Here is a 23024-nt window from a genome sequence, read left to right as displayed (position 1 = left end):
AAGCCGATCTCTCCTCGCAGAGAGCGACTCAGAGATACGAACCCACATATTCAGCTCTGCGGTACCTTGCAGATGCTTCTGCTTCGTGGTTGCCGTAAGCTTCACTCCAGGAGGAAAGTGGCACTGATAATTGGTGTTAATTGGCACTAACCATACCCTCCAATACCATGGCTGCCTTGGGGGCTAGTGGAGTTTTGCTCTTTGCATATGGTTTGACCTGGGTGTGTGTCGTGCTCTGCAATCGCGTGCTGAATAACCGTATACAGCCCATCCAGCAAACTCTTGTAAAGGGCTTTTAATACAGCCGAGACTTTCAGCAGCACAGATAAAATGTAGACCAAAAGTGTGGGATAATAGCTCTGTTTTTCTGCAACAATTGCTCAGAAAGAGACGTGAAACTACCCCATTAAATGCTCCAGCTCTATCTGCAGGACATCAGGAGAGGTCAGGGGTCTATTCTTTCTTATGTTGTTAATATTTTGGACTGAGCCACGCTTTGTGATGTAGAGGTTTGGTCTACAACGCATCTGCCTTAATGAACTATAACAGCACAGAAGGCAATTATGTTTTTGTCTAGACCTGTCTAAGACCATCAACAGCACCTCATTACTTTACAGATTGTTAATGCTGTTGGCAGAAGTTGAAGATCCTCCTTGGAAAAAAAAAAATCAAATTTATTCTCTGTTGCAACATACTTTAGCTGATGATAAATGATAAATAGGGGCTTGTGGCTAATTAGACCTCGCTTTGTCCAGAGGCAGATACGTAACTGTAAACCATAAGCAGGATAAAAGGAAGAGGGGAAATGGCAGAGAACTCACATGAGGTTTTTTTTAAAGATCATTAGAAGCTTTAGGAAAATTAGGAAACAGAATTGTTGCTGTTGTGTCAATGCATCTTCTCTGTGTATAAGGACTCAAGGTCAACAATTAATCATATTGTTCTTGAGACTTTGGGCACAGATTCGTTATGTAGATCTATTTCTTCATTTTTATGTAGATATCAAATCTGATAAGGGGAACGTGACCCCCAGCGGAGCTTCCTATCAGCACTTTTCATAGAATCATCGAATCATGGAATGGTTGGGGTTGGAAGGGACCTTAAAGCCCATCCAGTCCCACCCCCCTGCCATGGGCAGGAACACCTTCCACTAGCTCAGGTTGCTCAAAGCCCTGTCCAACCTGGCCTTGAACCCTTCCAGGGAGGGGGCAGCCACAGCTTCTCTGGGCAAATTTCTCTGAAATTTTCCAATTTCAAAATAGGTGCTGCAATTGCTCATTTTTCCCAACATTTCCACCCCTGTTCCTATTCCCATCCCTCATGGAGGGGCTGTGTGGCAGGAGAGCCCAGGGTGTGGATGGAGCCCTGGTGTGGGGGGCAGGGACTATCCCCAGGGCTGGGGGGCTGATGCTGCCCGGCGTGGGGACCACCCGGGCCAGGCGTTGCGAGGCGAGGCAGAAGCAACCCGGGAGCAGGATGTTGCAAATAATTCAGGCTCTGTCAGCACAAACATTGTGAGAGCAGAGATGCGTGTTGTGAGCTGTCAGTTGACAGTAATGGACTTGTTAGGCTCCTGATTGATGGCCACGGCCTTGGAAATCGCCAGAAGCCATTTCAATCTCTGTCTGGCTCTGACACAGCCATGCACGGGGGCAGGGGGAGCGCTGACAGACCACTTCGGGCAGCCTTACGGCTGCCTGCTCTGGCCTCTGCACTGCCCGCCGTTGCTCTTAGCTGCTACATGGCGCCTTCCAGTCATCAGCCACCACATCCAGCATTCAGAGCTACAGATATTAGCAGTTTGCTGTCCCACAGGTCTCCTCCGTCTCTGTCCATGGAGCAGCCCCGGAGGGAAGGGCACAAGATGCACCATAGCGGTCAATGATGAGTAAGGCTCAGTGAGAAATGTGCAGTAGGAGAGATGAGCGCATCATCTTCGTCTTGGAGTTGCTTGGTTCTGTGTGTTCTGACTTTCTAAATGTGTTCACAGAAGAGCTGCTGCCCGTTCAGCGTCCTGGGGAGATGCGCAGGGATCAAAGGCAATGTCCCTCTGGCCATCTCCATCACCTTTCAGCCCACAACTGGGTTGTGTGCACTGTGACCTTGGTTTGCAGGGCCAGGTGCTGCAGGAGCCCAGGGGCTGGTGTTGACAAGGGGCCAGGCATAGGAAAGGGAAGGGAAGGGAAGAGGTGGCAGGGCAGGCTGGGGGTCTCGGCTCAGAGCCCCTTCATCGGCAAATCAGCCCATTTCACAGACTTGACCCGACTTCACAGTCTTGGGACTGACCTCACCGGTGCAAGCCATGGGGTGAGGCGGGAGGACCTCGAGGTGCACTGATAAAATTGCTCATACCTGTTATGATGCCACTAAACCAGCACAGTGTGAAGGGCAGAGGCCAGCTTGGTTTTCCTGGTCCTTTCCCGTTAGCCCAGGCTCTCTGATCTGTCAGTCCTACGATGAAAGGAGAAAAATCTTACATGAGGAACCTTGGAGTAATCTCTAGTGCCTTGGTCAGGTTTGAAGGCCAAGCATCTCGTGGAAGTGGTTATCCTACTGCAGAGAACATCTGAGCTCTCCTCACCTCTGCACTTCGAAGGGTGAAAATCATCCATTCTCATAACATCCACTGTAGAATTTGCAACTATTTTTTCTGTCTTTGTAGGATCTGGTGACTCTCAGGAAGTGGCTGGAGGACATGCCTGGGGGGAAGAGGAGGCAGGGAGCTGGAGTGCTGAGCAGGTGGTCCAGCACACGATGTCCTGGCTGTGGGCACTGCGGCGGTGGTGTGAACAGGTAAGGGTGTGTGTGGTTATACAACATGCCCGTCGCCTGGGCCTGTTGCCTGGAGATAACATTCTTCAATCCTCACTGCACACAGCTGCAAAGCAAACAGGGCGGTTGTCTTGTTAAAAAGGTACGTTTTGATGGGCTGATTAACGACACGGAATACGCCTTCTCTTAGGGAAGTCCCCTCTTGTTCTGTTGGTTAAAGCCGGAGAGGAGGGGCTGCTGTTATTAATTGCTCATATGGGGGAATTACCCAAAACAGGCTGATGTTATCCTGAGGTATGGAAAGGTGCAAGCATCTGCCCTGGAGATCATTCCATCTGGGCAGATGGGGTAGGAAGTGTAAGCCTGGGAGATGTGTGACTGTGCAGATGTTTATCTCAGAAGTTGGAAGCTTGGCAAATAACAAATGTCTTCATGTGGCCATGGATGGGAAGGGGGTTTGGCTTGTTTTCGCTAAGGGATTGGTCTCCATGCCAACGTCACCGCGTTGGAATGCATAAAGGAGCAGAGGCGCGTTGTTTCCTTGTCTCATCTTTCGCAGTGGCTCTTGCCCTGTGTTTTGCCTCTTGCCATTGCTCCACCATTTGCTCTATTCCTCGAGGTAGGCTGAGGGAAGAGCAGCTTATGGAGGCCCCTTCCCTTGCCCGTAGCCTGTGGCCGAGCCTGCCTGCAGAGGAGCGGGTGCTGCCCATGGCAATGCTGAAGCCCAGCACCAACCCATGCCCATCACCATTCATCTGAGCTCTCCGGCGGTCGCTGGCATTGGAGCTCGGAGCTCCTTTCTCTTGTACCATCCCATGGCCTGTGGGTGTGACTCAGCCTGCAAAAAGAGGAGGCAACTGCTGTTCTTGGGAGAACTCTCTCCATTTGGGATGGGACAAAATGAATGGCCCGAGGCAGCAGTAAAATGCTGTGTACTGTGTTGTCATGGGGTTTCATCTACAAGGGAAACCTGTTCAAAGCAAAGCTGGTCCTGAGCATGGTTATTAGGATGGTATGGAGGATGGAGAGTTCATTTTACGAGGGTAGACAGACATTTGTTTGTTTACTCAAGAAAAACAGCCTGTGGAGGAGGTTATGACTGTGTGTAATAGATATACTGGGGACATAAGCATGAAGGAAGATGAAACTATGTAATGCAGATGTGAATAAACAGAGACTTGACTTCAGAAGGCAGCTTGCAGCCCTCTGAGAGGGGAAGCACTGGGATCCCCTCAGAGAAGTGTCAAAGTGGAGGCTGATAATGGGATTTTATGGCACGGCTGGCTGGGCTTTGTAGTCTTTCCAACCCTAGGTGAAGAATATTGGCCTACATTTAACTGTTAAATATAGAAAGACCTTGTTTCTGTTGTGCTGTGTGTGGTGCGTAGCCCTGGGGGCAGAAGGCTGTGCCGTGGGGTGAGTAATGGCCAGGTAGGGGTGGGCAGCAAAGGACCACCAGCCCGGGGGTGAGTTTCCACCCAAGCCCCAGCATCAGGGCAGGAGCGGTCCCAGGAGCTGTGCCTTCCTCCAGCACCACAGAAAACCCCTCTCGAAGAGTAGCGCACCCCAGGCACAGCCCGGCTGAGAAGTCAGGGTTCATCACCCAGCCTGGCCATGTGCCGAGGGGCTCCCCACCAGCTCCCCCAGCATGGTGCCCCTCTCTGCCAGCAACCTCACAACGTCTGAGGTAGCACAAACTGTTCATCTCTGTGACCCCGATCTAATTTAAGTTGTTTATCTTAGCTGCAGAAAGAAAATGAGGGGAAAAAAAAAATAAAATCAAATCATAGTTGTGGAATTCATTGCAGTGTTTATTACCCTCTATTGTGTTATCCCCAGCCCTGATACAGACCCTGCAGCCACACGGCGCTGCCTGAGCCAGGCTCTGCCAATGCACTGCGCTTTGACCTGAAGGGATCACTATGTCTTAGGTATAAAATGTTATTTTGTTCCCTCTTTTTCAATCTCAGGGCTCGTTTTAGTGAATGCGATCATTTTGAATTGTTCTCAGCAGTGAGGTATTTTTTTTAATGGACTATTGAGCTCAGATAACAAATTTTAAATTATAACACACATGACCTGAGCCAATTTAAACTTAATCTAAAATGCCGAATAGCTATTACCCCAAATGGCTGCAAGAACACACACACACACAGAGTTGTTGTTTAAAGAAAGTTATTGCAGTGACATGAACGAGGCCTCCAACCCACAAAGAAGCCAAAACCTCGACCAAGTACATCACTAGACCCTAGTGATTTAAAGCAGATTTGTGTGGAACAGAATCTGAATTAAAATATTTTTGTGTCTCTTCAGGCCACATTAAAAAGCAGGCTGCTTTAATATATTTTTTTTGTAAATACCCATTTTTTGTCTAGGCTGCCATTCAATTACCAAGGCCTCGGGCTAGCTTGCTTTGGGACGAGCTTGTAGAAGATGAACATTGGTGCTGCAGACAGATGCTCACAGCCAGGGCACGGGGAGCTGGGAACCCCCAGGGAGGGGCTCAGTCCCAGCTACGGATGATCATCATCAGCATCCAAGGCCTTTCTGTAACCACCAAGCAACCTAATTTAGTATCTGTCACATGTCCATGGTCCTGTCCTCTACCAAAGATTGTCCATGCTTGTTTGTTTTGTTTCAAATTATTCTCATTGTGTGCAGGCAGAGCATCCCACCAGGTCGGGGGTAACCAGGAGGGAGCGCTGAGTCTTACGCGTTGGGTCTGGTCTCTGTGTGCCTGAGGATCATCTCCTGGGATCTGAAAATCTGAGGTTTCTGTACCAGCTGGGGCAGGGCAGGATGAGGCCATCACCCCAGCTTCATTCGGGGTCACTGCTTTGAAGTGAACAACGTGGTAGCAGCACAAAACCGAGGCGAGTGCCGTCGGGTCCAGAGCCATGCTGTGCTAACGGGCTGCTCTGGCATCAACCAAGCATCACCTTTGCAGTTATTAATTAAGATTTACCAGCTGCTCTTTGTCTCCTCTTGCCTCCTCCAGATACCCTTCCTCAGCCAAGCAGCTTGGGCAGAGCTCCTGGGGATGACTTGGAGATAACACATGTGGCTCGTCTCAAGGAAAAACTATATCAAACGCAGCTGGAGAGCTCCTCTTTTGGGAATATTTGCGGATCGGGGGGTCCCTTGTGGGGAGCATCCCCCAGAAGCCCAGCAGACACGTAGCAGCATGCAGAGCAGTGCAGGCAGCTCCGCGGGGTGCTGCAGGAAGGTTTTTGCAGCGTAAAGCTACACGAGGGGCTGTCACAGTGCAGCCGTGCCGGGGAGGCCGTGCCGTGCCCGTGGTGAGCCGTGCCGTGCCGTGCTGCAGAAGCAGCTGCGTCGAGCTGTGACCGTAAAGCCTGTGTGCAAGAAATCATCTGTGCTGAGTAAAATGACAACAGAGCTGTAATGCTTTGTGGAGTGTGTTTAATGAAAATATCAGCCCAGGCCTACGACATGAGGCATTCATGTATAATAAAATGAGGTTCCTGAAACACTTCAGAGCATAAACCATCTGGTCTGCTGTGATGTACTAACAGCTTTGACTAATTTTTAATGCAGGTTTTATGACGGATATGCACATCACGCTACCCATGCATAAGGAAGATACAGCCTGGCTGCACTTTGAACTGAACTGACTGATGATGAATTTGTCTCCCATTTTAATTACTTTCTGTACATTAAAGGTGTAGTGGACCATGTGAAGTGCTTTGTCTGGCTTATCCCCTCCGTGTCCCACATCTCCTTAAAGTGCCGGAGCTGCCTCCACTCCCTTATCTGCAGCCAGGCGTGCGGGCGACGGAAAAGAGGGAGATGGGGAGAAAACTGCCTCGTATAGGACTTGGTCAATAAACGCTCAGGGCCACCAGCAACAAGCGCATTTCATAAGGTTAATTAGTTCTTATTAATAATGTCCCTTGAAATTTTCTCCAGCCCATATGGCAGGGATTGGTGCTGCCTGGTGGGGTTTGCAAGGAGAGCTCACCATTTTCTTCTGTGCAAATCAGAGCGGTAACTCACGGTGGAAAAGGCTTTCAGACTGCAATCTCTGCTCTCGGCTCCTCTCGCCAGGCTTTTTCTCTTTAATGAATTTTTAAAAGACTTTATCAGCTTCAAAACATATTTATTTATTTAACAGAACCCAAAAGCGGAACCATTTATCTGAGCAAGCCCCAGACATTCGGGATGGTGCTGAAATAGGGTTGGCTTTACTTGGACCAAAGCCTCGGCAGGACTTTTGCCCATTTCTCACTGAATTTCCAGCCTGACTTGGCTCTGCCACTCTCTTGATTCCCAGGAAGGCTGGTTCCCCGAGGAGAGACCAGTTTTGAAAGGTGAGTATCTCCTTCTGTTGATTATTCTCGCAAAATTCAAATGACCATTTAATGCTTTAGGCTGGGAGGACCATGCCCCTGTTTCTTCAACTTTTCCCATCTTTTGGAAAGGGCTGGCGTGGCCATGAAGTCATGTCATTCCTTTCCCCTTCCACCACGGCGGCTCTGGAACATCAGAGCTGCAAGTGATTTTCTTTCTGGGTTAGCGACAATACCAGGATTTAATTTGTCAATTAAAACATGCGACAGGACTTCAGTCAACAAGTGTGAGGCTTTTTCCAGCTCCCCTTTCTCTTTCCTTCCATTGGGCCTGGAAGTGGACAGACCATTAATTGCAAATACATTACCTAATGACTTCAGTCCTTTGTTTATTCTGAAAGTCATTTGTGAACCGATCACGATTCCTCTCCCTGCCGTCATCCTTTGGGGATGAATGAGCTTTACTGTAGTCTGGGAATTTGGCTTTGGCTGTATTTTTGATGCTTGCAGCGTTGTCCTGGTTTTACTCATCGATTGGCCAGCTGAAGCCTTTTCAATGGGAGAGGGCTAAATAATGACTAACCTGTCTCCTTAAGCGAGTGTCCAGACATGCTGAATTTCACAAACCTTTTGGGATTCACCAGTATTTGAACAAGTAAGCCAACAGTCGTCCTGTTGCTGGAGACAAGCTAAGGCAACGGCCGTGCTGTGGGCCACCGCAGACAAAATGTGGTTTATTAATGGGAATATCCACAAATCACAGCTTATGTTCTCCAAGTGGAAACTTAAATTATAGACTCACTGTAAAAAAAAAATTAAAAATTCAGTAATGAGACTGGGCTTGGTGACTGAGCAGAAGGGAAAGTACCTACAAGCAGCAAATCAATTGCCAAGGACGGAAACCCCTCCAAGTGCAATGTGTTAAAAAGAAAAATGTCATTTTATTGGATGTTCGTTTCGTCTTGCTAACAAGCACTCTGCTTCATCCCCTTTTCCTGAAGGATTTTCATTTTAGCTTTTCTGCTGCATTCTCAGTCCCGTTGTTTCTGCAGATCTCCAAGAGAGCGTCTTGCGTAGCCTTCGCGGGTCGGTGGTAATGGGGCTGTTCTCCCATTAGCAGCAATAACAGCCAGTTCAGCACTTAAAACCACGCACTAACTGATTTAAGCGGTTTCATCTCGACTGTACTCGATCACCAGGCGCAGATATTAAATGCATCCCTGTCACTGCGTGCAGCTTCAGACAGCTGCTGCATTTGCATACCCTGTTCCTCAGTACAAACGAGATCCTGCTTTTGAAAGCTTCTTTGGGGAATACCTCACAGTTGGCCTTGTTTGTTTAGGAAAATATTTATACAAGTTGTTCTTTGAAGAGAAAGGCTTGCTGAGAGGCTTCCTGAGGAGCTGGGCGGTGTGGAAGGAGCACAGGAGCTGGTCCAGGCTGCAGAGCTGCCATCACTGGGGCACCCACCAAGCTGGCTGCGGGTACCCCAGTTTTCAGGCTGCATCCATTGCTGCTGAAGCACCTTTCTGCTCCCCCAGTTTGGCATCCCACTGAGACCACAGCGTCCTCCCAGCCCTGAGCTCTGCAGGTCCTAGGCAGCCAGGGAGAGGAGACGCCTGGGCATCCTCCACTGGGCATGGGCAGGTCTGCTGCCAGGCCTGGGGTCATGGCAATGCGGAGAGGTTTTCCAGAGCAGAAGGAAATCCTGGTGCACGTGGGATGTGTGAGCGGGCGGAGTGCCAGATGGAGCTGCACAGACCTCCTGGTGCATGCATTAATTCAGATGCCTCCCCAGAACGGTGCCCAAAGCAGGTCCCCACACACTGGTTGAGGTTATCAAGGATGCCCAGGGCCAAGCACAGACCTGGGCAAATTCTCCTGTTCCCAGGGGAGCATCCTGAGCACTGGCTGTCCCTGCAAGGGCCAGTCCGAGCACCGGTGGGGGGGTTTCACCTCCCTGAAATGGGATCCACAACATTCCACAGTGCCTGGCACAATGCTGCTGTCGGTTTTGGAAGGCGACTTTGAGAGTGGCTGTGTTGTTCCAGCTGGGATTATCCTGAGATTCAAAGTGACAGAAGTGGTAAGCGATGGTGAGCCAAGGAGCATGTTCGGGGGTTGGGCTTTTTTGTTCTTTTTCCTTTGAGAAAGTCATAGTTGGCCAACAGCAACAGGTCTGGTGCTGCTCAAACAAGTCCCAAGGAATTGTCCCCTCCACCCATCTCTGCTCTGAGCTTGGGGAGCCCCAATGGGCAGCCATGAGCTCATTCCTGTGCTGCCAGCTCAGCTTACAGGAGAGAGGAAAAACCATGTGTGTGAGTAATTTGGAGATGCATGTAAATGAGCATCGTTATTCAAATCAGTCCCTTTGCAGCTGTGGGTACAAGGCTGTACTGGGGGGTGGCTCTGGAGCGGTGCTCTCCTGCACTCGGGGTTCAGGCTGGAAACGGGACATCGCCTTGGCCATCCCTGTGGCGGCACGGATGGGTACTTGCCCTGCTGAGGGCTTTGGCTGTAAAGCCAAGACTAAGAACTGCTCTGGGCTTATTTCCTGAGAGCCCCTGTTCTCCGCCCAAGGCTGCAAGCCATGTCTGACCCATTGGCATTGGCTGGTTTTAGGTATTTTGTCCCATTCCCTGCACTGTCGCGGGGGATACTGCAGGATCTGTATGACTAGGATAAGGGGAAACTCCAGATCATTTTGCCTGGTCGTTGAAAAAAGCCTTTTTATTAGGTCAAAAATGTGGCTGACTTCTTTCCATCTGACTCCACGTTTCCTGTTTTCTTCAGGGACCTGGCATGAAAAACACTGAACCACCACAGGAAGGGTCGTTCTCACTTGTCCACTGAAATTCAGGGCAGGCGAAAGTTTTCACACGGGTTCCCCTGGGATTCCCCAGCCCAGTTTTGTACACAAAAGTGGTTTAAATCATCCAAGCACTTAGCTGAACTGGACTTAATGTCCAACCCTCTTGAGATCATCCCATCTCTATTTACTGCTCCAAATTTTTAATTTTATTGTTGCATAAACATAATGCTGCTTTTCACATTTCGGAATTGTCTTCTAATGGGACTTAAGTGTACGAATTTTTGTGTATAAAATGTGCACTTCTCTGCTAGGAAACACAAAGTGCTTCACAGCTGCCTGGCCGAGCATTGCAGGATTTGAACCCCTCAGCAGAAAGAGAGATGCTCTGAGATACCTTGATAAAGATGTTTTCAGGCTTGTTTTCAGGCTACCGCAGTGGATTAAATGGGTGCTGCAGGTCTTGGCCTGGTCCCTCCACTGCGTCTGCTGGGGATGGAGGGACTGTCCAACCCCCCATGAACTTGTTGCATGAAAACATTAAGAATGAGCCCAAACCCAAGGCAGCCCAGGGAAACCCAGGAAGGCTGAAGATGCTGGTGTCAGGGTGGGAATTTTATATCTGTGTGTGACTGTTCAGACTTCACTGGAGGATGGAGAACCAGGGGAAGGGCCTGCTCCAGGGAGCTGGTGTCAAAGGATAGAAGCAACCTAGCAGTGCTTGCAAGCAGTGCACGTCTTGGGGTGATATTGGCCTCAGATGGTTCAGGACTGGAATGAATTGGAGAGCAATGTATGTACAGGGAGAGTAGAGGGGTCAGAAAAAGAAAGTCATGATTACATGAGTATGGGGAAAAGTTACTCATACCAGGTGGGCAAAGGGAGGGAAGCTATGGTGTGATAATAAGTAGGTTATATATGAACTTTGGTTAAGGAGAGTTCAGTTTCCATGGCTGTAAGTCCATGAAAAATTCACCCCAAAGCAAAAAAGAAAAAAGCGTGTATGTATTTTGGATGGATTACGTACACCCAGAGGGAGTAGGTTGTTCGGGCTTTGTAAATTTGTGCATTTTGATTGCGTGCTTTGGGGTTCACAGCTTGGCAAGAGAAGTTTGCCCATCATAAATGAGAAAAAGAGGGAAAAAAAAGCTCTTCCCTGAGAGGGCAGCACGCCCCAAGGTATCCCTCGCTCCCCAGGCAGAAGGAAGCCTTGCACAGAAATTAATTTGCGGAGCAGAGGTGGGTGCAAGCCGGGGCTCCAGGCAGCACTGCCTGCCTGGCAATGCAGAGCTGCAGCCCTGCCTGCTGCTTTTTGAGGACCTCTCTGCTCTGGGAAAGCCCTCCTCATCTGAGACAGCCCAGTTGAAAGCAAAACACCACGTTTAGCAAAAGTATTCCTGGAAACGGCTGGTGTTCACGCACCGCTCCATCAACATCCTTACAGCTTCTCGGCCATCGTATCTGCGCCAGCCCCAGTGTTATTGCCAAGCCAGGAAAGTCTGACAATGAAAGGAGTCCATCATCACTCTCGCACACATTTCCTAATGCTTGTTTTAATGCCTGAACATCTGGGAGAGATGCATGTTACGCTCCCGGAGTCATTTGCTTTGGCTGCGTGGAGACATTTCAAGCGGTGGGGGAAGAAGAGCCTGTGTGGGCCAGGGCTCTGCGGAGGTTGGAAGAGGGGAGAATTATTTTAGAAGTGCATGACAAGTAATTAACAGCTTCCTGAGAACAAGAACCAGTTGAAAATTTTACTGAAGTTTTTTTCCAAAGAAAAATGGCTTTGTGAGAAAATAATTTCTCTTCAGCTCTTTCTTCTATTGAGAATTTGGGAGGTTTTCTTAAAAAACTGACACCATGATATTTTTGGTTGCTGGAAAAACCTTTTCTCAGGCCAAAGTTTTCTGCTTTTTGGGAGATGATAGACAAGCCGGGGAAAAAATAATAAGTGGAAAGGCAATGTTGGTGGAAAGGCAGGACAAGGCAAATTGTCAATGTGTGGGGATGTGGGCAGCACCCTGCCTGCTCTGCCTGCACGCAGGCAGCACCACGCACCCCTGCCAGCTGATGTCCACCGGTGCCCGGGTGTGCTGCCAGAGCCCGTCCGCTGCAGGCAGCCTCGGAGAAACACCGATGTGGAGAGTTCTATTAAATTAAATTATATTTGAAACAATTAGATTAGACTACATAGCTAATTAACAGCAACCTTAGTGGTGGGAGATTCATTAGGAGCGTGGGGTTATCGCTGGGGGTGGCGTCAGCGTCCTGGGCCTGCCCTCCACTGTCTGGGCAGCCGGGGGACATCGGTGCATCCATGCTGGCCCCGCAGGACGGCACTTCCAGATCTGGCTGCAACGACGCCAATACGCCACTTTCTCTTAATTTTCTATTAATTGTTTGCACTCCCTATGTGTCTTCAATCCATTAGTTACACTTTCAGGGATCCTAGCAGGCAATAAATCCGCTGGTCTGCCAAGGGCTCCTGCAACGTCTTTCATGCACTCATCCCCCCAGCTAATGTTTATAATGCAATTGAAGCAATCCGTATCAGACCCTGTCCCCCCGCTCCCCCCTCCTCCAGCTGCAGCAGGAGCAGCGCTGCCGGATTCCCCCAGGGCCGCGCCTGCGGAGGGATGATAAGGGAATCGGATTTTAGTGGCGACACTAGAGGTGAAATCCAAAGATCCAGAATATTTAGTTATGTTTACCCACAGTAATCAGCTTCTCAAATAGATGTCACTGGGAAAGCTCGCGCTACATTGATTGCACCGTTCCCCGCTTTCTGCCCAGGGGCAAACAGCTCTGATTAATATTTCACAACACTTTTTTTTTTTCCCCCTTTTTTTTGTGCTCAGAGAGCCTTGATAGAGAGAGACAGAATATTTTACCATCTCTTGTGTTTGCCTGCTCCAGTAATCATTGGATTCAATCACTCTTGCAATGTTTTTATGAATTAATAACAGGCACTTTGGAGGGCTAGCGGGGAGATGGGAAATGCAATCTGTACAACCTTAATGAGCACCGTGGGGACCCGGTACCATGGTTTCCGAAATCCTCTCTGTGCTTTGCTCTAAATCATTGTCTCTAAAATTACCTGCTTGCAGTCGGCTTTAGATGGCTCTCGTTCGGCGGGTAAGTACACCTGCCTCCCCGCTGCGCCCTCTCTTTCATCGCAAGGGCTCGTTTGGAAGCTGTCCCAATTAATTTTTTTTCTTTTTTCTTTTTTTTTTTTTTGCTTTAATAACAGCTCACCTTTGTCAGCGCTGACAAAATGTTTGTCTTCACTGCCTCATTAGTGTTTGCTCTGCCCCAGCCTCCGTCACCACTAGAGCAAGCGGGATGGATCGGTGAGGAGACGTGCTGGCAAATTAGTTCCTGCTCTCCACTGCCAGACCCGGGAATAAAGTGGTTTGGGCATTTTGCTCTGCAATTTGATGGGGAAGATGGAATTAGAGAAAGGAGGGGGGCATTGGCTCTGGCTCTGATTGCCACTGCTGCTGCGAAACAGGGAAAAGGGGGCATGGTGGGGCCCCCCGGCCGGGGGACCATGGGGTGGGGCGCGGTGGTGGGCACCTCTCCATCTCTCAGTGGTGCAGAGGGACGGGGCAACACTCTGCTCTTCACCCTGGCGGCGGGGCAGGTGGGCGAAGGTGGCCTCAAAATGGAGCTTTAACAGTTTCTGCTCATCTGTGCCACCCATGGGCCTCACCTGCAGCAGAGCCACACCTTTGGCCAGGCACTCACCAGCCTTCCCTGATCCCAAAATAACTCCCCACCACGAGATCACCCTGTTGTTCTGCTCAGAGGCTCTTCCAGGGTGGTTTCTTTCCCTCCACCCAAGTGGAAAGTAGGTGCGTGTGTTGATGGCATCCCCCAGCCCAGGCAGATCTCAATGGGCAGGACCATGCACCGTGGTCTAATCTTTGGGACCCATTGGGATGTCACCTGGTGCTCTCCATGGCACCGTGGTGGATGCTGCCGTGCCCCGGTGCTGCCCAGTGCATCTTCCGCTGTATCTGCAGAGCACCCAGCCACGGTGGGGGCTGGCACCTTTCGAGTGACCCCGATGAGCACTCAAGGCACTGGTTGTCAGGTCCCATGGAGACTTTGAGGACGAGCGTCCAGACATCCATAAGCCTAGATGTGAGACTGCACTTTTAAAAATCGTCTGAGTGGAAATTTGGCCACAGGCAGCACAATTGTGTTTCAGGCTTTAAAGCCAACTGGAGTCATTAAACCACATACTATATTCCTCTGGAGGAAACAGAGTTGTTGATAGGGCATAATTTTACAGCACAAGTGCTGGATCTCGATCCAACATTAGTATTTGTGCGAGTTCATGTTTGAGGAGTCCAGAAATACCAACTGGTGAGATCTGCACGGAGAGTCCTTTGCTGGGTCCCAGGGCAAAGGAAGCGGTGGAGGCCATGGGGAGAGCTCGGTGCCCACCCGTGGGGGACAGTGCAGATGTGGCACAGCTGTTCGATACACAGGCTTGCTCATGACATCTCTGGGAGCCCAGATGCTCCTCCAGTCTTTGGGAAGGGCTTTGATCAGTGATCAAGTGATAAGATGCTCCTCAGGTCTTTGGGAAGTGATGCTTCCTCCTCCAGATCACCAGCTGCTGGGTCACCTGCAAGAGGGGGGGTCTGGTAAATGCTGCTGGGGGCCTCGTGCCAGGTCTCTGTCAAGGCTGGTGGGTTTGCAGGGCTGGGGTCTGCCCATGCCTGTCTTTGCGGGGGATGGAGACGTTTCTGCCTGCTCCACCGGCGAGCTGGCGACTTGCCTGCACAGCCACTCTCCTGTTGAGAGCCCAGGAACGTCCAGCATGACAAATGCACTTCGCCGAGCTCTTCATAAGTGCCCTGATTTATTTTCAAACCCCTCGATAGAAAATTGCATGGCATTTATGAGCAGACCCAGCAGATCTCTGACTTCGGAGACTTCTCAGTTTTCACCCTGCTCTGTTTACTTTCTGGGTCTTTTTAATTGCTTTTTAGAAGTCTGTTCTCAGCCTACAGCTATTTTTGAGATGTGGCACGGAGATCTTAGTCTGGGTGACTAAGAAGTAATTTATAGAGACTTGGCCAGCGCCGCTCAAACATTTCTGCTGGCCAGACAGGCGTTACGGTGCAGCAGACATGTCGGGACACGCGCAGCAAGTGCATTTGAGCAACACCTACCCATCTCTAATCGGCTTAAAGCGGCGTGAACTTGGGAGCGCTTGCAATACAGAGAATAAACAGGTCAGCTCTACCACAATCTGCTGCCGACGGGAGCGGGCAGCACGGCCGAGCCCCGTGTGCCGGGATGCTCCGCTCTGGTTGTGTCGGGGCTGGGGGGACGGTTGCGCCTGGCCATGTACAGGCAAAGCCTGGGCAGTTTGCACAGATGCACTGCTGGGGAAGCTCATGTTAAAAGAATTTCCCCCAAAACAAGGTCTGACTGTTAACCTTCCCCAGCGAGCCAGGCATTGATTTCCTATCCTGATTTATAGCGTGCGTAGCCGATGTTCCCTGGGTCTGGAGAAGAACAGCCAGCTCCCCGTGGGGTTGCCTGCTGGCGAGGGGCACTGGCCACGTCCCTGGGCCAGGCAGGATGCGGCCAGTGGCTGGGCTGCCAGCGGGATGCGTGGCAAAGGGCAGCTCGGGCATCCCAGCACTAGGCCGTGCTGCCTGCCAGCCCCATGCACTGAGCATCCCTGTTCCTGCCCTCACCTCTGCGTTGCCAGCTGATTTTTTTTTTTTTCATTTTTATTTTTTATTCTTTCCTCTTTGCTTGATGGTGCTGTTGTAAAAGCCCTGAACAATAGCCTGCATTTATCCGGAGCGCGCCAGCCTGCCAGCTGGCGGCAGATCAGCCTTCTCATCCACTTCCAGGGCTCTTAAAGACAACTGTCCCAAAAACTGGGGTGTGCGTTGCTCTGAGGAGTCCCTGCTCTCTTAAATGCCTGGGCACTGATACAATTAATGTTTAGTGCAGCATTCTTGTTTCCTGGTTGCCATTCTCTGCAAAACAATGGGGTGTTTTGCCCATGAAATTACTGTTCTGATTAGGAGGAATATGTCCGTCATTAGACTTTCAAATGTGATCCTTCTGCAGCACAGTGCTGGCAATCCGGCGGAGATTACTCCAGCGATATTTCTGTTCCTGAAGGAAATAGCAAGTGCAAATAGGGCAATTTTATACACTTACTGGGGAAGGGGATTTGCATTGATGGATGCTGTTGTGTTCGCAACAATGACAGCTGAGGCCAGGGCACACACAGGCTCTGCCAGGTTGCAACTCTTGTTCTGTGTGTATACGCATATATGTCTGTGTATGTGTAATAATCCACATTTTAACAGGGGGCCAATCTGGCCCAGGCAGGACAGGCAGCTCTGCCCGTGCTGCAGCCTTGACCTTGAAACCCCCAGGCCTTTTAATTCAAAGCAGATGTTCCATGTTTCTCCAACACCAAAGTCACATCAGAAATCCCTGTCGAGATGGAGAGGACTGGAGGTGCAGATCTCGGGGCTGGTCTGTTTGTACAGCTGCGGTGTGGGGTGCGGGTACACGAGATGGAGCTGCTCAGCATGGGGGGCTCTGAAGCATACAGCACCCCGAGGTGTTTTGGGGTGTTCACTCCAGAGAGGTCCCTCCATCTGTGATGGGAAGGTGCCAGGCATGGGGCAGTTGTGCAGCACCATCCGTGTCTGCTGCGGGGTCTCGCAGAGGCTTAGCACGGTGGGTTTTCCTGGGGGAAAGGGCTCAGAGTGAGCCTGGGCTGGTGGGGACACATGACAGGGCTGCATGGCTGCCTCAGGACTGTGCCGGCACCACTGCACCGCTCCTTTTGGCGCTGCATGAAGGGTTTCATCCTAAAACACCTTGTGAGCAGAGATTAGATAGGCAGATAAAAGATAAAAAGATAAGGTGAGACATCAGCATCCCTAAACTCCCCAGGGTGTGCCGGGGATGCTGCCCCGCAGCAGCAGGGGGGTTGTTATCCTTTTCCTCCCATACCGGACTGGGCGAGAGGGTTAGGAGCAGGGAGATGGGTGCTGCTTGGGGGCCAGAGCTGTGCCTGGGCTTTTCTCCCCCCTCGGTTTTTCTCCTGCCTTCTCCAGACCCGCAGAGCTCTGGAACAGGGCCGGAACGGGGAGGTCTCAGTGCCCACCCCACAGCTCCTACCCCCAGTTGAGCCTCCCTCGCTGATAAAATGTCCCTTCCTGAGCCTTGGAGAGGTTTTTTTCTGGAGTTCAGTCGATACAAATTCCCACCAGAGAGTTGGAGGCTGGCAATCAGCTTACTCATTCCTGGCTTATCATCACAAACCTCTGACCTTCAAACATGGCTGGTGCGGTGCCCAACCGAGCAAACTGAAATCCAAACAGACAGGGATTTCACCAGCACTTCCTTACTGCTGCCTGAAACCTCCCTGCAAATTCACATCCCCCCCGAGGACACCCCTGGGGATGCCAGCGCCTTCAGGTAACCCTCGCCCGGGTTGCTGGCAGGGGGCTGGTCCCACGGGTGGCCAGAGCCCACATGCCACCTCTCGTGGGGCACATGTCCGATTCGCCTCTGCATTGCAATCCCCAGAAAGTGAGGTTGGGGTTTGGGGGATGCTGGGGAGTGGATTTGGGCTCTGTTACCCCTCAAAAGAGCCACCTGTGCACCCCAGAAGCCAAACCGACAGCAGCCCGGGTCCATCAGAGCCATTGGTGACTGGGAGCAGCTGGGCTGCACCCACTCGGTGATGTTTCCCATGCAGATCAAGGGCAAAAAGGGGGTAACCACGGGTTTGGAGGGGTGGTCCTCCCGTGCCCCAGTAGGGACATGGGTGAGTCAACTGGTGTGCTACTGGGAACAGAGGAATGTGACAAAATGGGAGGGGGGAGGGAGAAATTAATAATTATCTAAACCGCACCCCTATCACTGTTCATCAAAATTTGCCCATACTTCATTCCAGCCTCCTTTCTTCTTCTTGCCTCCAGTAAGTACTTTAACATCCTTTTTAAAAATTAAAGGGGGAGGGTTATGGAACAGATAAGAGATAATTGCCTAGCTTTGACTCTTCTATTGATGTGAAAATAGGATTGGAATTACTCACTCCGGTTGAAAGGTTAGTTGAAGGTTATTACAGGAAAATTGTTATTCATACATTTTTTCTGTGCTGCTGGATAGCCTAAAAGATTAAATTCACAGAGTGCATAATGACCCATCACAACGGACAATGGTGGGAATAATCTCCAGAGACTCCAGATAACAGAACAGAGACTTCTTTGAATAATTCATGGTTCAACAGACATCCCTCACTAACAGATTACATGTGAGTTTTCATTAGAAAGGAGATAATTTAAAGTAGCTTTAAAAATAACCGGTATTTTTAACGGAAGTGGAATTACCATAAACATTTATGCAGTTTGTTTATGCTTTAATAAATCTACTTTCCTCCTGACCTTCATGCCATGGGAACAAAACGCAAAGGGATAAAGAAAGTCATTGTTTGTGACAGTCCCCTCTCATCCACATAGTGCTGATCGAGCATCGGTTTCATATTCTGCCTCACACTTGACTGCCTTTAACACACAGGACGTCTGAGTGCTCCCGGCTGAGAACGATGCTCAGGACATCCCGGACCACCCGGCGCTGGGTGGGGACGCTGACGGAGATGCAGGGGGACCAAGGGATGTCACTTCCCGGCCCCTCCGCTGCTCGGCTCCCTCACCCAGCACAGAATCACACACCCACTCTGGCTAATCTTTTAATTTCATCTCGTGGAATAGTTATTACACTTTAAAAGCTGATTGTTGGCTAAAAGCACGTGTTTATTAAGGTTTAACAGAGGCCTGATACACATCAATTACATTGTTGTGAGCTGCGACAAATATATCTTAAATAATTAATTGATATTTAGTAAACATATAATAGTTATCTTCTCCAATCTAAATTAAATACTAATTAAAACTATATAATTCTCTACTACGGGCTGTTTAGATTACAACTTTTCCAACAAGGGGGATGAGGAGGGTTGCTGTCGCTGCAGAGGGGCGAGCGGGGCTCCCCCGGATGGGAGCTCAGAAGTTTTATCTCAGCTTTCAGGCAGGTTTTGGGATGCCACCGGCTCGGAGCAAGGCTGGGATCGGGGACAGGGGAAAGCGCGTGATGGAAACTGTAGTCTGGGCACTGCCTTCCTGCAGCATGCCCACTTCTTCATCATTTTCAGGCTTCACTGCCTCCGTCGTGGGTTTAAAGCCAACTATTTAACTGCTCACAAAATAAAATTGGTGGGGGAGTCGAGATGGTAATTATATGGTAAGGTAAGATAAAGCAAATATTTGAAAGGTGACTCATTTCCAGCATAGCTGAGTGATGTGCAAGCATTCCTCTGGGAGAGCGTCAGCTCAGGAAATATTTACCTTCTCCCATCAGGTGGGTTTGTGGGCACCACGCAGAGTAAATGTTGAGTAAAATAACACAGAGCTGCTTAGCAGAAGGCCATCACGTGCGATCTCTCCTGCTTGCATCACCACTGTTGACAGAGCGTATTTAGAGCACACAAAGAAAGACTTTGACCTAAAATGACTGTTAAAAAAGGAAAAAGGAGTAACTTTGCTGTGATCAACAGCATTTCCCTGGATTTCTGCCGGCCTTGCCAAGAGCAGACTCTGTGGTGAACTCTGCAGGAAACAACATTTTTCCTTATCTTGCAAAAGATGTTTGCTCTAATTGTCATCTTCCTGCAGCCAAGGGGCTGTCGCTGGGGGATTGCCGGAGCTCAGGGTCGGGGCTGGGCAGAGCAAAATGCTTTTCTTGGACGCCATATGGACACAGCAGCAGCTCCCCAGGGCACCTCCTCCTGCCGCAGCCACTGCCCACTTCTGCATGGCACAGGATGGTAAATATTTTGCTCACAGCTGTAGGTATTCCATGTTTCACCTTCATTTTGATGTGATATTTTCAAATGCTGGGGGCAATGGGAAGAGTTGCCCTCCTCCGTGAGCAGGAGGGTCTCCGTCAGGACCAGGTCTTCAGCATCTCCACCAGCTTTGGGTCATGCTGGTGCAGGTGGAAAGTCCTGGGGCAGACTGGATGTCTCCCTGAAGTCCTTTCCCAGTCTTGCACTCCCTGAAGATAAAAAACTGAGTTTTTAAACGTCATAGAATCATAGAGTCCTAGAATAGCGGGTTGGAAGGGGCCTCAAGGATCAGTTGATCCAACCTTTCCGGCAAAAGTTTGGCCTAGACAAGACGGTCCAGCTCCCGGTCCAGCTGAATCTTAAAAGGGTCCAATGTTGGTGAATCCACCACTTTCCTGGGGAGATTATTCCAGGGGCTGATGGTTCTCAGTGTGGAACATTTTCCTCTTGTGCCCAATGGGAATGTCCCCAGGAGTAACTTGTACCATCACCCCTCGTCTTTTCCATGGGATTCCTTGTAAAAGGGAATCTCCATCTCCTTTGTAGCCACCCTTTAAATACTGGAAGATGGTGATAAGTTCTCCCCGGAGCCTTCTCTTCTCAAGGCTGAGCAAACCCAAGGCTTTGGTATCGTGAGCAAACTTCCTCCGGGTGCACAGATCCCACCATCTAGATACTTTATGATGATATTAAGCACCATGAAGTTCTGCCCTGCGCAGCTGCCGGCCTGCTGGGTTAGGAGCTGCGTGCTCTGAAGGATGGGCAAGCCCTCCTTCCTGGTGGCATGTAGCAAAGTTTGTTTCATCAAGTACCTCCCTGCCTCTTTTTGTCCCTGCTTGCACCATCTGATCTTATCTCTGCCCTTAGCAGGTTCAGCTGGGTTGTACCGTGCTGACCTCGACGCAGGGAGGTGAGATTCTCGGGTTTGCCTCCTCTGATGAGCAAAGGAAATCCTGACAAACTGGGGAAGAGCATGCATGAAGTGTGAAGCTGAAGTAATTCCCCAGGTCCTATCCTGTCTGAGAATTAACTGAGAAGGATTTATCCCCACGGGGGAAATGGAGCAGGTACAGAGATTTTATTCTCACCCCACTCCTCTAGGTATAAGGGCTTGTTATAAATAATCCTCGAGTCTAAAGGATGTGAATGAGGACTTTTATAGATTTAACATGAAACTCTAACATCTTCTTCCACTAAAGCTTATGTCAATAAATCATTTTTTAATTATAAGCTAAATTATCAGCTAAGCATGTCTAAATGATCTCTGGAGTGATTTCTGCGTTCAGATCAACGTTAAGGAGGCCTAAAAAGAAAGTTGTTCTCCTTCCTTTTAAAATGCTTTCTGTTTTTTCCCACCTCCCGGAAAACTAACCACCCAATGCTTGTGTGTCAGATGGGATATGAATGAAATTCAACCCACCCCTGAATTAGGGACTGTACAAATCCATACCCAAACGTTATGGCTCAGTTCCACCTCCGATACGTAACAAGAGCAGTGGGTTTGATTTAGTGCTGCCTTCCGCGATTAGCTCGCATACCAGAATTTGTCTTGATGCAGTTCAGCAGCGCTCAGGTGCCCTGGAAATTATTTTGAGGGTGGTAATGCATGTTGGTGCTGGGGGAAGTGACTGGGTCACAGCTCATGGTGACAACTCAGGGATCCCATTTGAATCCAAACATCCTAATTTTACCTACAGAAATGCACCTTTCTGTTGTCTGTACTCCACAGTCTGGAGCAGGATCCCTTCAATTCTCCAGGGAATCACCAAAGCCCAGAGAAAGAGGTGTGGAAAATAGATGTGCAAGATGCTGCTGCATTACGTTGGCCGGTGCTTTGGTGGTGATGGAGCTGGAGAAGCACGTGCAGGGCATTATCTACTCTTCTAGCCCCAGGTACAGACAAATTGATGCTCTTCCATTAACTGGAGGGGAAGAGCTCCTCGTGGGTGAGACGTGCCCCTTGTTTCAGGTGGCCATTGGAGCAGGGCCCTTTGCTCTGCAGATTGCTCCCCAGCCACCAAAAATCAATTCAAGTATTATTTTCTTCTTCACAGGAGGAGATTTATAGCATTTCTCATCCCTGAGTTTCCCGTGTTCCCCTAATTAATGCAGTTAATCAAGGCTGGATTGACCAGGTGAGGCGCTGTGGGCAGCGCACGGGGCTCTGCCCCAGCCGAGGACCCAAGCAGGAGCTGCATCTGCACCCCAGGGCTCCGCGGGCTGGCATGAAACAGAAATAATTCAGACCATTTTCTAGTACCTTTTCTGTTCCCGGAGAAGTGCCTGACCTGTGAATTGTTGCTGGAGACCCTGCACAGACTGACATGCCGCTCCTCCTGCAAAGGAGTAGCAAGACTCTCTGTGTCTTAAGAGGTCTGGAGATCTTCAGATGAGAGTGCTATTGGTATTCAATGGCAATCCTCCTCAGCTCCTCTTATCCTCCCCAACTAGGCTCTGATTTCTCACTTTCTTTTCCTCTGCCTCGATTAATCTTATTTCATGGATTCCATGACAACATAAGCATCTGAGGATCTCGCTCTTCAAACCATTATTGAATTATGTGCAGGGAGATGGGGTTTGCTCAGCCCCTGAACCACATTAGCCAGATTATGCTATGAAGGTCGAATGCAAGAATTAACCGGAGTTTTAACAGCACATCATTTTGCAGGGAGGTGCAGTGGCTCTTTGTCACATAATATAACCACCGTCTCTCCGGACTGCCCTGGGAAAAGGGATGCAATCTCTCCTTCCACTCTCCTTCCATGCAAAAAGAGGAAGGAGGGCAGGAGCCCACCCAAGCCCCTCCACGGTGGGGCTGGGCTGGGGAGGACGTTCACAGCCCTGCAGCGTGATGCTCAAGCCTGCAGCTGGAAGGATATCCCATTTTTGTCACCACTAAAGGAACTGCCAGTTTATTCCATCTGGTAAATGCTCCTCAATTACTGCTAGCAGAAATGAGAAACTGTCCCTCCAAAGAAGTTGGGAAACTCCTGGCTCCTCTTTCCCCATCCATAAATGCTGGATTTCAGTGGGCACCCACTGGAAGGGTGCCTGCAAGTGGGGAGGGATGCCCGGGATGGCTAATGAAAGAAAGGGTGGCAGGCCCAGGGGGAGTGATGTTGGTTTTTCTGGGTCTGTCTCCCTTTCAGCTAATGGGTATCTGCCAGCCAGACGGTTAATAGGTTTCCATGTCACGGTGGGCAGGCAGCAGTGATGGGGTCAGCTC

The sequence above is a fragment of the Strix uralensis genome, chromosome 11, assembly GCF_047716275.1.
Source record: "Strix uralensis isolate ZFMK-TIS-50842 chromosome 11, bStrUra1, whole genome shotgun sequence".
Lineage (NCBI taxonomy): Eukaryota > Metazoa > Chordata > Aves > Strigiformes > Strigidae > Strix > Strix uralensis.
This window is presented reverse-complemented; position numbering follows the sequence as displayed.